At 46.6% G+C, this 14,100-nt stretch overlaps 1 pseudogene; it reads left to right on the forward strand.

The window, feature by feature from the left end:
* Positions 1-8,004: 8,004 nt before the first annotated feature.
* On the forward strand, positions 8,005-13,537 carry LOC121693584 (annotated as a pseudogene).
* Positions 13,538-14,100: the final 563 nt, after the last annotated feature.

Consider the following 14,100-nt stretch of genomic DNA (forward strand, 5'->3'; position numbering starts at 1 on the left):
AACTGTACTGGGTCTCTGTTAGGTTCAGATGAAGCCACACTTCCTCAATGGGGGCCTGGACCGCGGGCCAGTGTGGATGCTCTGGTCATAACTCTAGGCCTGTGGAGATACAGTAGGGCTTTCAGTATCAGAGCAAAACCCTGTGTGTCTGCTTGCCATTTAGACAGGAAGACTCGCCAAAACCATTTTATTATTCTCCGCTAGCCCGTTTCCCAAACGAGATCGACGAGATTGCTTGTTTCAATCATACAAATAACTTGGTTTGGTGTTTGCAGGGCACAAGATGTGGAAAGATGGAAACAGCTGGAGAAGAGAGTGTTGGGTAAATGATGGTAAATAAATACATACATACATACATACATACATACATACATACATACATACATACATACACACACACACACAAATACTAGAGTGTGGCTACCCGACCCACACACCCGACCCACACACACACCCCTTGGAGAGCATAATTATAACAAGCACCCGGCAATCTCCCACCCTCCACCACCCAGTCCATGTATCTAAGTGTTTACAGATGACAGATGCTACAGTACCGCTATGACGTCAGCAATCTCATGAACTGTGTGCAGGAAAACATTTTCCATTTGTAAAATTGCTTTTTGCTTTCCTTTTTTATAGCAGACATAAATACACACATACTCTCTCTCTCTTTCTCTCTCTCTCACACACACACACACACACACACACAGAACATACAGTATGCACAATCGCAAACACACACACACACACACACACACACACAGACAGAGACACACGCACACACACACATTTTTGCTTCTTCACACATTATTATGTCTGCTGTTAAAATGTCTTAATCACCACATACACTGACTAATCTGACTCTTAACATAGTTGTCATTGGCAGACCAGCATGAAAGTTAAGCCTTTTTTCTTTTTTTTCTTTTGCCCAGAACAGATTAAAGAAAGCTTTTGATGAGTGAATGCACGTCTTTTTTGCCAAGGGCCAAATGATTAAACCGAATCAGCTTTTGCTCAGTAATTATGTAATTAAGAACAGCTTTTTCAGTTTCCTACAGATGAATTTCAGCTCTGACTCACGTCTACCCCACCCCCCACCACACACAGAGAGAGAGAGAGAGAGAGAGAGAGAGAGAGAGAGAGAGAGAGATCAGAGACATGAATTACACTGTGATGACTTGGTGATGATGTGGTTACTGGGAGAAGATGGACAAGGGGCAGCATTGGGTAATCCTTCTTGAACTCAAGGGGCAAAGTGAGAGAGGAGTTTAGCAGCAACTGTGTGAAAATGGCCATCAACAAACAACAGCTGTTGCAGGAAGTGTGGGGATAATACATACAAGCATTAGAAAGTCCCTGTAGCCACCTACCACTACTCATCACACACACACACACATACACACTCAGAAAAAAAACACACACACAAGCATGTACACAGAAATATGCACATAAACAGTATACATACACATATACAAAAACACACACAAGCATATACATAAATACACACAACACACCCACACAAACAAACACATTCACACCACTCACACACAAACACACACTCTGTCACCTTTGATCACCTGCGTCCTCGCACCACTCTCCCAGAAACCAGCACCCAGCATTATCGGCTCTTAGCGGCCCGCTAGGCAAACAATGTCAGATTGTTAGTCAGCACCAGGACAAACCCCAGCTTGTTCCTTAAGTGTGGCTCCGGCTGAACACACTCTCACCCTTCTCAACATTCAAGACTCGCAGCCCAGAAGGCTGCTGACAAATCCCAGGGTTCAAGGTTCATGCCAAAGCTCAACCTACCGGCCTCGTCGAATCAGTTATGTAATTACTAATGTCTTACCCCATTTGTCCCTGACACAGTCCGCCCGCACAGTGGAAAAACTAAGGCAGATGGAGATGCACAAAGCCATATAAGGAAGAAAGAAGCCACACATTTTTCAACACACTCTTTCCGTTTTGGTCCTTGTCTCTGGAGACACACACGGGGTGGCCTGACGGTATGTACCTGCTGATACACACATTTTCACATGGTTTGCCCGTGACAGCCATTACCAGCTAGCACTTTGGTATGGAAGTCATCACACATGTTTTGATTTATAACAGCCGACGATGCAGATGTACTGAATGACATTCATCAATGGAACTTTTACAAGGGAGGGTGACTTAAGTGAATAAGCCCTTAGGGATAACATCTTGAATGTTATTGAATGCAGTTCAAAGAAATGTAGATAGCACTATTATATAACATTACAATAAAAGAATACCATTAACTACAACAAAACACACTGCTTATCAGTACAATGTACTGATTCTTCACACTTACAGAACCCTAATCCAAACCCTAGTTTCAAACCCTAGTTGTGATAAAGTATTTTTTGTTTGTTTGTTTGTCTACTCAATACTACAATACGGTGTGAAGGTGGTGTAAAGCATGGTGAATATTTGTCCGGTATGCTGTTATACAATGTTGATTCTGCTCGTTATCTGAGCATTAAAATATACTGCATAAGAGGAGTTTGAGTCCAAATTTGCAGCCTCTTTATGAGTGATTAGAGGATTTATGTAGACATGATGGCTGCCTAGCAGTGGCACTGCAGTGCTTCCCAAACCTTTTCTCTGCGGACCCACCAGAACATCGCGACCCAGATCACTAACCGCCCAAAATGTCGATGTTTTAGGCCAAAAGTTCTCCAACTTTTCTATGCGCCCCCCCCCCGAAACCATTCTACAATGCATGAAGGCCCCCCTGACCCCGTTTTGCGCTTCCCCCACCATATCTAGGTGGTTGAATATGTAATAGTACCTACCACTAGTATTATAGTGTTTGGTGCTTCACTGACTCCTCAGTTTTCCCACAGTTCTGCAATTAAATCTCAATAAAATATGTTTAAAGCTGTTAAATTCTCTGCTCAGTTTTGTGCACACCAACTCAGGTTGTCCTCACCCTGTTTGTGTTGCATTTCGAGCACCATCTGCTTGGAAAGTTGGAGTCTGGGGATATTCTTGCATGCTACCCAGAGGGATAATAAGGAGGAATGTGAGGACGCTGCTATTAACTGTAAAGAGGGCATCTGCAATCGAAACTATCTGCAGCCTATGATGCAAATTCAATAGCCTATGTCCGGTCTATGGATGTCTGCTTTAGTTGTTGACTGCACGTTTTTTGAGATTTCAAATGACAGGCCTACATTGGCGAAGGGCGCAAAGCCAAAATGTTTGTTCCCCCTGCTGCTATGTGAAAATAAATTAGCAAAAAAGAAACAATTTTGGAGTGCGCCCATTTTTTTATATTCTACATTTTAGTTTAAAATCGTTTGTTTGTGCAAATATTATGTGCTGATTCATGTCCCTTGCATTTTGCAACTGGTAGGCTACATAGGCACCCCACAGCAATATTGTTTTTTTATTTTTTAAATGAGATGTCCATGATCTGGCGTCCCCCCTGCAACGCGTTCGCCCCCCAGTTTGAGAGCCACTGTTTTAGGCTATTCTGCATGCAAAAATGCACAGGAAGGGAGTTACGACAAAACCATGACTGTGGTAAGCAAACTAGATCCTAATAGAAAGTGTTTAGCTGTCCTAGCTGAATTTTATAAGCTATTAACCTACACAACATAAATTGTGACTATATGCTGACGACCCAAATAAAATCTCTCAGTCTTTGGGAACCGATGGCCTAGAGAATTAGGACGGGAAACAAATTTCAGCATTCGTCAGTTCAAGCTGCCACAACCCTAGCCCACAACGGTCCAGAATCATACAGTGTTTGCTTGGCTTAATGCCCGGCTGAGCTGCTAGAACAAAACAGCAAAGTCATGGGTTTGGCACACAGGGTGCACACACACACACACACATATGCTATATTACATTACATTACATTACATTACATTACATTACATTTGCTTTTTTAGCCAAAGCGACTAACAACATAGTAAACAGTTTAAGTTTTAGAGCAATTCTCAACAATTTTAAGACAATTTAAAAAACATTTGAGTACAGTAAGAATACTGTAAGTGCATCAGTGAGTGCTGTTTTTAACAGTTACGTGTCAGTTTAAGATGGCTGGTGAGTGCTAGGATCAGCAAGACTTGTTGTAAGTGTTGCTATGAGAGGAGATGTTCTCTAAAGAGCTGGGTCTTCAGGAGTTTTTTGAAAATGGAGAGGGATGTCCCTGCCCTTGTAGGAACTGGCAGTGTGTTCCACCGAGGAACAACAGATGAGAAAAGTTTGGATTGGCCTGAGCGTACCGGTGGTAGAGCAAGACGTCGTTCGTCTGAGGAGCGCAGCAATCTGGAGGTAGCGTATGTCTGTATGAGGGCAGTCAAGTAGGTGGGAGCAGAACCGGAGACAACTTTGTAGGCAAGCGTTAGAGCCTTGAATTTGATGCGGGCCGCCATAGGTAGCCAGTGTAGCTGGATGAGCAGCGGGGTAACATGTGCCCTTTTGGGTTGGTTGTAGACCAGGTGCGCCGCCGCGTTCTGGATCATCTGAAGTGGTTTCACTGCGCAGGCTGGGAGACCTGTCAGGAGTGCGTTGCAGTAGTCGAGTCGTGAGATGATTATTGCCTGAACCAGAAGTTGGGTAGCATCTTGAGTCAAGTAAATCCTGATTTTCCGTATGTTGTAGAGTGCGAAACGGCATGACCGGGCGACTGAGGCAACATGATCTGAGAAGTTTAGTTGGTTGTCGAGAACAACTCCTAGATTTCTTGCAGTCCTGGTAGGTGAAACAGACAGGGAGTCATTTGATGTCATTTGATGTTGATGTCGTGGTGTATGGTAGGTTTAGCTGGGAGGACCAGCAGTTCAGTCTTTGAGAGGTTCAGCTGGAGGTGGTGTGCCTTCCATGTAGCTATGTTTGAGAGGCAATCCGAGATCCGTGCTGAAATCAAGGGGTCATCAGGTGGAAAGGACAGATAGAGCTGTGTGTCGTCTGCATAGCAGTGGTATGAGAAGCCATGCGAATGGATAATCTGTCCCAAGGAGGTGGTGTAGATAGCAAAGAGAAAGGGGCCCAGCACTGAGCCCTGGGGGACCCCTGTGGTGAGATGGTGAGGTGCAGATAGCTGACCAAGCCATGATATGTTAAACGAGCGTCCTGTGAGGTAGGATTCAAACCACTGCAAAAAATGAAATCTAACCAAGTGTTATTAATCTTAAAATAAGATCAAAAAATCTATTTAGTATTGTTTTTAGTATGAAAAGACTTAATTAAGTCAAATGATTTCACGAGAAGGCGCTAGGTAAGTCTCTTTATACTGAAAACAAAACAAACTAGTTATTTTTATCTTGATATAAGACTAATAATCTTAGTTAGATTTTATTAGATAAGCAGTTTTTTGCAGAGCAGAACCGGAGATTCCCATGTTAGCGAGTATAGAGAAGGATGCAGTGATTAACCGTGTCAAAGGCAGCCGATAAGTCAAGCAGAATGAGTACCCGCTTTTGAACCCAGACTGATTTGGATCCAGAAGGTTGTTCTGTGAAAGGAAGTCAGAGACCTGTTTGGAGACTGCTCGTTCAATGCCTTTGGATAGTAAAGGCAGGAGTGAGACAGGGCGGTAGTTCTCGACTTGAGCAGGGTTGAGAGAAGCTTTCTTAAGTAACGGTGTTACCCGGGCCATTTTGAACGCTGTTGGAAATGTGCCGGAGGTTAGTGAGGCATTGATCACATGTGTGATAGCTGGTGCGATGGTCGGGCTGATGGACTGAAGTAGGCTCGTAGGTATAGGGTCCAGCGAGCATGTGGTAGGACGGCTGCATGTCAGGAGTCTAGATACTTCACTCTCGGAGAGAGGCGTGAATGCTGAAAAAGATGTTCCAGCAGTCCCTAGAGGTTGTAGGAGTGCGGTATCTGAGTCAGATGCGTTGAGTGGGCGTGTAGAGAATTGACTGCTGATTGCCGCCACTTTGTTTGTAAAAAATGAGGCGAGGGTATCTGCAGTAAGGCTGGATGGAGGACAGGGGCGATTCTAGACCTACAGCTTTGCTGGGGCACAGGCCCCCAACTCCCAATACATTAAAAAAAAATGTTTTAATTAACTGTGCGCGCAATATAAAATAAATCGCTAGCCTGATTTGGACCATCACATATCTCCCCTAGGTCACAGACGTCCTCCTCCATACTCTGAATAGTTTTACGTCTAGCCCCCATCATGTCCTCATCCGTTTCTTGCCTGTCTCTCTCCTCCTCCTCCTCCCCCTGCCTGGTACTGGACTGCCCAGCCTGTGCTCTTTCTCCCCTCTCTTCAACCTTCTTCTCCTCCTCCTCCTCCTCCAGCACTCTCTCCCTCAATTGTTGTAGCAGCCACTATCCAGCAACATCCAAACACATAGGCATAAGTAGGCCTATACTCACTGCATGAATTTAATAGGCTTTCCTACTAACACAAGGGAAGCTTATTTTTAGTCAAAATTGAGATATACTTCCCTCCCAGGCAAGGGTCCTATAGACATCCTGGCAATACTGCAGTTCTTTGTAGCTTAAATAGCCTACTAAAGCCTTCATACTGACTTTTGGTGATAATTTGCAAATGTAGCCTATAATAATCTACACAGATGGCTACTCTGATTCTGTGTATATTATTATAGGCTACATTTGCCATTAAACCATTGATCAAATCACAGCACTGGCTATTACCAGCATAAATGTTAATGTTACCGTTAATGTGGGCAAATTATCATACCTCCCTCATCCTCCTCACTGTTCCTCTCCCTCTGACTCTGTTCGGGAAGAATTTTCTGATGTCCATCTCTGAATAGTTTATCAGAAGGCTATGTTTAGTTTTACAGTAGGACAGCTTCACAAACAGTATAGGCTACTTTTACAGGACTCTCTCTACAGTATACGTGTAAATCCTTATTAATTGTCCGCATGTGTGCATGCAGCCAACGCATGGTGTGAGTGTGTGTGTGAGTGAGAGAGCACAAGCTGGTAAACTGTTGCTAAATTTAGGCTACAATAACGCTAAGCATTGAAAAACAGATGCTAGTTATGTGGGTAACACTCTAACAGCGATCAACTTGTCATTTTTTCTGTCAAACAAGTTGTGAATTTGTTGTAACATTAAACAGGGGACGACTTACTCTGTGCTCAAAGTGATGTAACGAGCTCCAGCGGATTCCACAGTGTGTGTGCAGTACAACGAAACACTCGGAAGAATCATGTGAACGATTTTCATTGGTTGTCGCGTTCAATCTTTTTTTCAATCTCGTTCTATTTCCTGATTGGCTATTATGGCGACTTTCTTTATTCCTTGTTTTTTTATTATTTATTGGCTGGTAAGTGACAGGCTCGAGCCATGATTAAAGCAGGCACGGAGATGCGCTCATGAATGCCGTTTCCAGCTAGAGCCGCGCTAGAATTTTACTGGGGCACTGGAGACTTTTACTAAGGCACGTGCCCCAGTGAATAAGGTCTAGTGACGCCCCTGATGGAGGAGGATGCAGCTGAGGGTTGAGTAGCGATTTGAAGGTTGAGAAAAGTTTTCGAGTGTCTGTAGCGCTGTTGATTTTGTCATTGTAGAAAGCCGTCTTAGCAGCAGTGATGCTGGCTGAGAAGGAGGTCAGGAGTGTCTGGTAGTTTTTAAGGTCATCAGTTTGGATTTGTGCCATTTCCTCTCCGTGGCTCTGAGTTTGGTGCGCTGCGATTGGAGGGTATCATTTAGCCATGGATGAGAGTGTTTGGATCGAGCTGGCCTTGTGGTAAGAGGGCACAGCTCGTCTAGGCACGAGCTCAGTGTGGAGCAGAGCGAGTCTGTGACCTCATTAACCTCCAGAGAGGAGAAGGTGTTGAGTGGAGGTAGACCGGAGGCAACCACAGAGGAAAAGTGCATTGGAGACAGGTTCCGGATGTTGCGGCGGAACGTGACCATCGGCTTAGGAGCCGGAGGCTGTTCTATATCTGATATATATGCACAGTATGTCCACTATATTGCAAGCAGTTTTAAACAGTGTCTGCTAAATTAACAAAATGTCTGCATTGATTTGGTTGTCCATGACCCCAGTGAGGGGTGAGAGTTTGTGTGTGTGTGTGTGTGTGTGTGTGAGAGTGATAGAGAGAGAGAGGCCCTGTGTGCAGAGTGCAGTGAGTCAGAGTCATTAAACCTTGGGCTTGCTGGACTCCCTTTCCAGTCTCCCTGCCTGCCTTGTCTCGGTTGCTCCCTGACGAGAAGGCCAGGTCATGCCGACATGCCCCCTAGTGCCTACGTTTAGAAAGCTAACCCATTTCCTCTCGCTCTCATACCACACACAGCAATCCAGAGGGAAAGCCCGCTCGCCTGACATTCTAAATCCAGACAGTGGTGCTGCAAAGGTAGTTGAGAATGGATGTTTTAAGCATGTGATCTCTCTAGTGTCACCATGGCAAGCATCTTTGTTACATCCAAACACCTTTGGTGTTTAGTAAAACAGTTGCTCTGTTGTTTGGATGACTTACTTCAGCGGGGGGGGATTACTGGCAGTCTGAATGTCATGCAAATAATTTTCATGAAATATCAAATTCTGCGCTCCCAGATTTAAACAACCAGAGGTAGTGCTTTGTGTCAAAACATCTGTGACAGAAGCAGAACGGCACACACACACACACAAACACACACACACACACACACACACACACACACACACACACACACTCAAAAGCACTCACACTTAGAGCAAACAGACACACACATCATGACTTTAAACATAACAATGTGAGGTGTTGCTTTTTATCACAAAACTTGAGTAAAGAGCAGAATCTTTCTCTCTTTCTCACACACACACACACACACACACACACACACACACACACACACACACACACAATAAAACAGCCCAGTTGTTCACAAAGGAACAGAGGTAGTGCTTGATTCAGAGGAGAAAAATGCACAGGCCGTGTTGTCAGAGTTCCTTGTGTTCTGTGTCTGCTGTGTGTTCCGAGTGTGTGTGTGTCCGTCAGAGGAGTGAGGAGGAGTTAGTTTCCTCTCTCTTCGTTGCATTCCTCCTCTTCCTCCTCCTCCTCTGGGGCTGAGTGACTCACTTACTCGGCAGCTGGGCCTTCTCAAAGCGTGTATCTTTCCCAGAGTTCTCTGGGGCTCCTCTGACTGCAGACGCCTTGTGCCTTCCTCCAACTCCCCCTACACCCCAAACCCACCTCCTCCACCTACCCTTCACCTCGATCTCCCCAAGTGTTTGGCCAGCCAAGTCTCCCCTAACAACGTGACAACATCCTCTTCTTCCTTTTATGGCCCTGCTGGCTTTCCGGGAGGAAGACAAATCCAAAAGTTCTGCTTTTTCTTGGAGCGTTCTGTTCAAAAGCTGCGAACCGCTAACCACCTGGAGCATGCTAAGCACAGGGAAGGACAGCAAATCAGCGAGCGTGTTTGCTTTGCTGACACTGTGACAGCTTCTGCCGCGGCTCTGTGTTTTGCACTGAGCTGGGGTGGCCAACACAATGTGGAGCATTCATCTCACGCAGTGATTTACTGTCTACCTTTGGAAGCTGTGGGCATCCCAGTGTTTAGATTAGCTGCTATGGCAATAAATCATGTGCTTTTCAATTTGGTAGCTGCAAAGCATCTATGCCAGTGGGCCTTTAAATCCCACAGAGTGAATACAGCAAGGTATTTTTTTGTGATTAACTTGTTATTGAAAGTTTCACAACATAAACAAAACTACACTAACACACAAAACCAAGAAAAACAACGCATTCAGCAACCAGTGTTTCAGTACATTTATCTCTGTATTAAACCAATATTCTAGAATTGTTTTCTTGCTGCTGTAAAGCCACAAAAAATGATTCTCCTGTATATTACTTTAAAGTTCAAAGTTGTGTCATCATTTAACAGACATGGATCTGGGACTTTTATATAAACATGGATCTGGGACTTTTGTATTTAGGCATGAAAATAACTGGATTTATTACAAGGATACAAGGATACAAGGAAGTTTATTGTCACATGCATATAGTTACTGGATGTAAGAAATGCAGTGAAATTATGTCTGGTGTCAGCCTATTTGTGCATTTATGGGGGGGGGGTAAAAAGTGCAGTAGAAGAGGGGTTTAGTAGATTAAGTGGCAAGGGCTGCATAAGAAAGGTGGGGGAGGATTGGGATTGGGGTGGGGGCACCAACAAGGAGCACCCAAGAGCAACAGGGGCAAGGAAAAACTCCCTTACTAAGGAAGAAACCTTGGGCAGATCCACGGCTCAAGAGGCTAACCCAACTGCCAGGGTCTTGGTGTGTGTGTTGGGGGGATGACAAGGGAGATGGGATAGTGTGCTGTGTATGTGGGGAGAGGGCAGTGTGCAATGAGTGTGTTGGAGAAGCTTCCTTATGAGACAATGTGCTGTGTATTGGGGTGGGCAGTGTGCTGTAAGTATGTTGGGGATGTGTGTTGGAGAAGCTTCCTGATGAAATAATGTGCTGTGTATGTAGGGGAGAGGGGGGGCAGTGTACTGCAAGTATGGTAAAGGGACTTACTATTGCAAGCAGAGTACTGTATGTATGATGTATGTGAGTGATGACAGCGAAGATGTGTGTGTGGGCGGGAGGGGAGTGGAGCAGTGACTGTGTGTGTGTGTGTGTGTGTGGGTAGGTGGGGGCAGTGTGCTGTAAGTATGTAGAGGATGTGTGTTGGAGAAGATCCTGAAGACAATGTGCTATGTATGTAGGGAGGGGGGGGGGCACATTGCCAGCACATAAGCCTGAGGGGGGCCGTTCAAGTAACAGTTTCATACAAAGGCCAGTCTTACCACTTGAGGGCGCTTGTGGTGGCTGGTCAGGGTGGCAATTTGCTTGGACGTGACTGGATTAAATCCCTGCCGTTAGATTGGCCAGAGCTATTGGACAGGCTTTTCAAAGTGTCTGAGGACTCTCTAGCGGCTATCCTTGAAAATCACACGGCTGTTTTTCGCAATGAACTGGGAGAGCTAAAAGGGACAACAGTGACCATCAACGTGGAAAAGTTGAGACTGAGTTGACGCGTCTGGTGGAATCTGGAATCCTCCAACCTGTCACATACTCTGAGTGGGCAGCCCCGGTTGTCCCAGTTTTGAAAGGGAATGGCTCCATTTGCATCTGTGGGGACTATAAACTGACAGTAAATGTGGCGTCCAGAGTAGAGTGCTACCCCTAACCCCGCATTGATGAGCTGTTCGCTAAGCTAGCCGGGGGAGTCTGTTTCTCTAAGTTAGATATGTCCAATGCTTATCAGCAGCTGGTTTTGGCAGAAGAATCTCGTAAGCTGGTCACAATCAATACTTACCGGGGCCTGTTCCAGTACACACGCCTGGGGCCTGTTCCAGTACACACGCCTTCCATTCGGCGTGTCATCCGCCTGTGGCATTTTTCAGAGGGCAATTGAGGGCCTGCTAGGGGGGATAGATCATGTAGCTGTTTATCTGGTCGATATACTTTTGACGGGTACCTGTCAAGAACAACACCTGCGCACCCTGGACCAAGTGCTTTCCCGGCTGGAGGGAGCTGGCCTCCGTCTGAAGAGATCCAAATGTGTCTTTATGGCACCAGAGGTGGAATATTTGGGCCATAGGATAACATCAAGGGGGCTACAACCGTTGGAAAAAAAAGTACAGGCAATCAAAGACGCTCCTGTGCCCCAGAGCACCAGTGGTCTTAGAGCCTATCTAGCTGTGCTGAATTATTATGGGCAGTTCCTTCCAGATCTCGCACCTTTGCATGCTCTGTTGCGTTCAGGGGCAAAGTGGGAATGGGGCGTTGCGCATAAACATGCATTTGACAAGTCAAAGGCCTTGTTGTCTTCAGGGGTGCTCCCAGCCCACTATGACCCCACACTCCCACTGGTAATTGCTGCTGATGCTTCACATTTGGCCTCGGAGCAGTATTGTCTCACAGATACCGAGATGGAACTGAGCGCCCAGTCTGTTTTGCATCGCGAGCTCTGGCACCAGCTGAGAAAAAGTACGCCCAAGTGGAAAAAGAGGCTCTGGCCGTTATTTTCGCTGTAAAAAAAATCCATCAGTTCGTTTATGGCCACCAGTTCACGATCCAAACCGATCACAAGCCTCTCCTGGGGTTGCTGGGTGAGTTAAAGAACATACAGCCCACGGCATCAGCACGACTGCAAAGATGGGTGCTCCTCCTGATGCAGTACCAATATACCCTGGCGTACAAACCCGGGGCGCTGATTGCCCATGCTGATGGTTTAAGCAGGTTGCCACTGCCCCACATGGTGCCAGACCCCGTCACTCCCCCTGAGCTGGTGTGTCTGATGCAGCAGCTTCAGACAGCAGCCATAACCAGCACCCAGTTAAAAGACTGGACCCGACGTGACCCCCTTCTGGCCCGGGTATGCCAGTACATCGTGGGAGGGTGGCCACCAACCTGCCCTGCTGGAGATATTCAGCCTTATTTCAAGAGGCGTGAAGAGCTCACAGTTGAGGATGGAGTCCTGTTATGGGGGCTTCGCGTCATCATCCCACCACAAGCACGGCAGGCTCTGCTGGAGGAGATGCATGAGGCACACCCAGGGGCATCAAGGATGAAAGCTGTAGCACGGGCTTACATGTGGTGGCCTGGACTGGATGCAGCCCTGGAAGACCAGGTGAAATCCTGCACAACCTGCCAGCAAATCAGGAACGTCCCTACAGCAGCGCCTGTGTGCCCGTGGGAGTGGCCTGGGAAGCCCTGGACTCGCCTGCACATTGACTATGCTGGCCCGTTCCTAGGAGAAATGTTTTTGGTGCTCGTGGATGCTCATTCGAAGTGGTTGGAAGTGTTTAAAGTGAAGTCAGCCACATCAGCAGCAACAGTGGATCACCTCAGAGAGGTTTTCAGTGCACATGGCCTTCCACATACCATAGTGTCTGATAATGCCACTGTCTTCACCAGCTCTGAATTCGAGGGGTTTTTGAAGATGAATGGTGTTCGTCACCTCACCTCCGCCCCCTGACACCCGTCTTCAAATGGACTGGTGGAGAGGGCAGTGCAGACACTGAAGAAATCACTTCACAGAAGATAACAGGTGGTACACTGAGAGAAAGGTTGGCAAGATTCCTGGCAGCATAGATGCAGAGATGATGTTTGGTCGGCGTGTACGCACCAGGTGGGATCTGTTGCGGCCTGACATGCAAGCGAAAGTCCTCCGTAGTCAAGAGAGAATGGTAGCAAACTCAAAAAGACATCCAGTCAGTCGGAAGTTGCCACTCAGAACAACAGTGTGGGTAAGAGACTTCTCGGGAAGGGAGAAGTGGCTGCCCGGCACAGTGATCGATAAGACAGGGCCACTCTCCTACAGAGTGGAGGTAGGTGGGAACGTGTGGTGTCGTCATGTGGACCACCTACTGTGCCAACACACCTCTCCATTAGCCGAGGAGGAGTGGGATCCAGGTAATGAGCAGCAGAGCATCCTCCCGCTGGAGCCCCCAGCTCCGGAGGGCACCACTGCGGGTCAGCCAGACGGTGAGGACATCCCACATCCCGATACGGGAGAGTCTGCTGGAGCTGGGTCTAATGTTGTCCCCTGGCGGTGGACCAGAATCCGCAATGCACCTGTTCGTTTAGATTTGTAGTTGGAAAGGGCCAAAATGATCCCCTAGCCTGTCCACGGGAGTGAGGGCAGTCTACCCCTCAATCTCAGTTAATTCTGGTGAGCCTACTGAAGTTGTTATTTCGGTTGCCAGGGAAATTAAGTGTAATTAAGTGTTTTGAACTATGGGGGTTTTTGTATTGCCTTAGTGTGCGTGTGTGCAAGAGTGAGTGATGACGTATGGGGGTGTCGTGGGGCTAGTTGCCAGGTGATGATAAACTTCTTGTATGTTACTGGTTCAATAAAGCACCAGAGTTGTGCCCGGTATTGAGAAGCATCTTGGATTGGACATTGCTTTAATCGTTGTTGAGGTTACAACAGTGAGAAAATCAAATATCCAGTGACACAGGGTGGTGTTCAGTCCTAAGGCCTTCATCTTTGTGACCAAGGTGAGAGGTACTATCGTGTTGAATGCTGAATTAAAGTCAATGAACAGCATCCTCACATAATTCCCATTCCCCTCCTCCAGGTGAGTTAAGGTGGTGTGCATGAGGTTTGAGATGGCATCCTCTGTAGACCTGTTGGCTCTGTAAGCAAATTGGAGGG

Source organism: Alosa sapidissima, chromosome 19, assembly GCF_018492685.1.
Source record: "Alosa sapidissima isolate fAloSap1 chromosome 19, fAloSap1.pri, whole genome shotgun sequence".
Lineage (NCBI taxonomy): Eukaryota > Metazoa > Chordata > Actinopteri > Clupeiformes > Clupeidae > Alosa > Alosa sapidissima.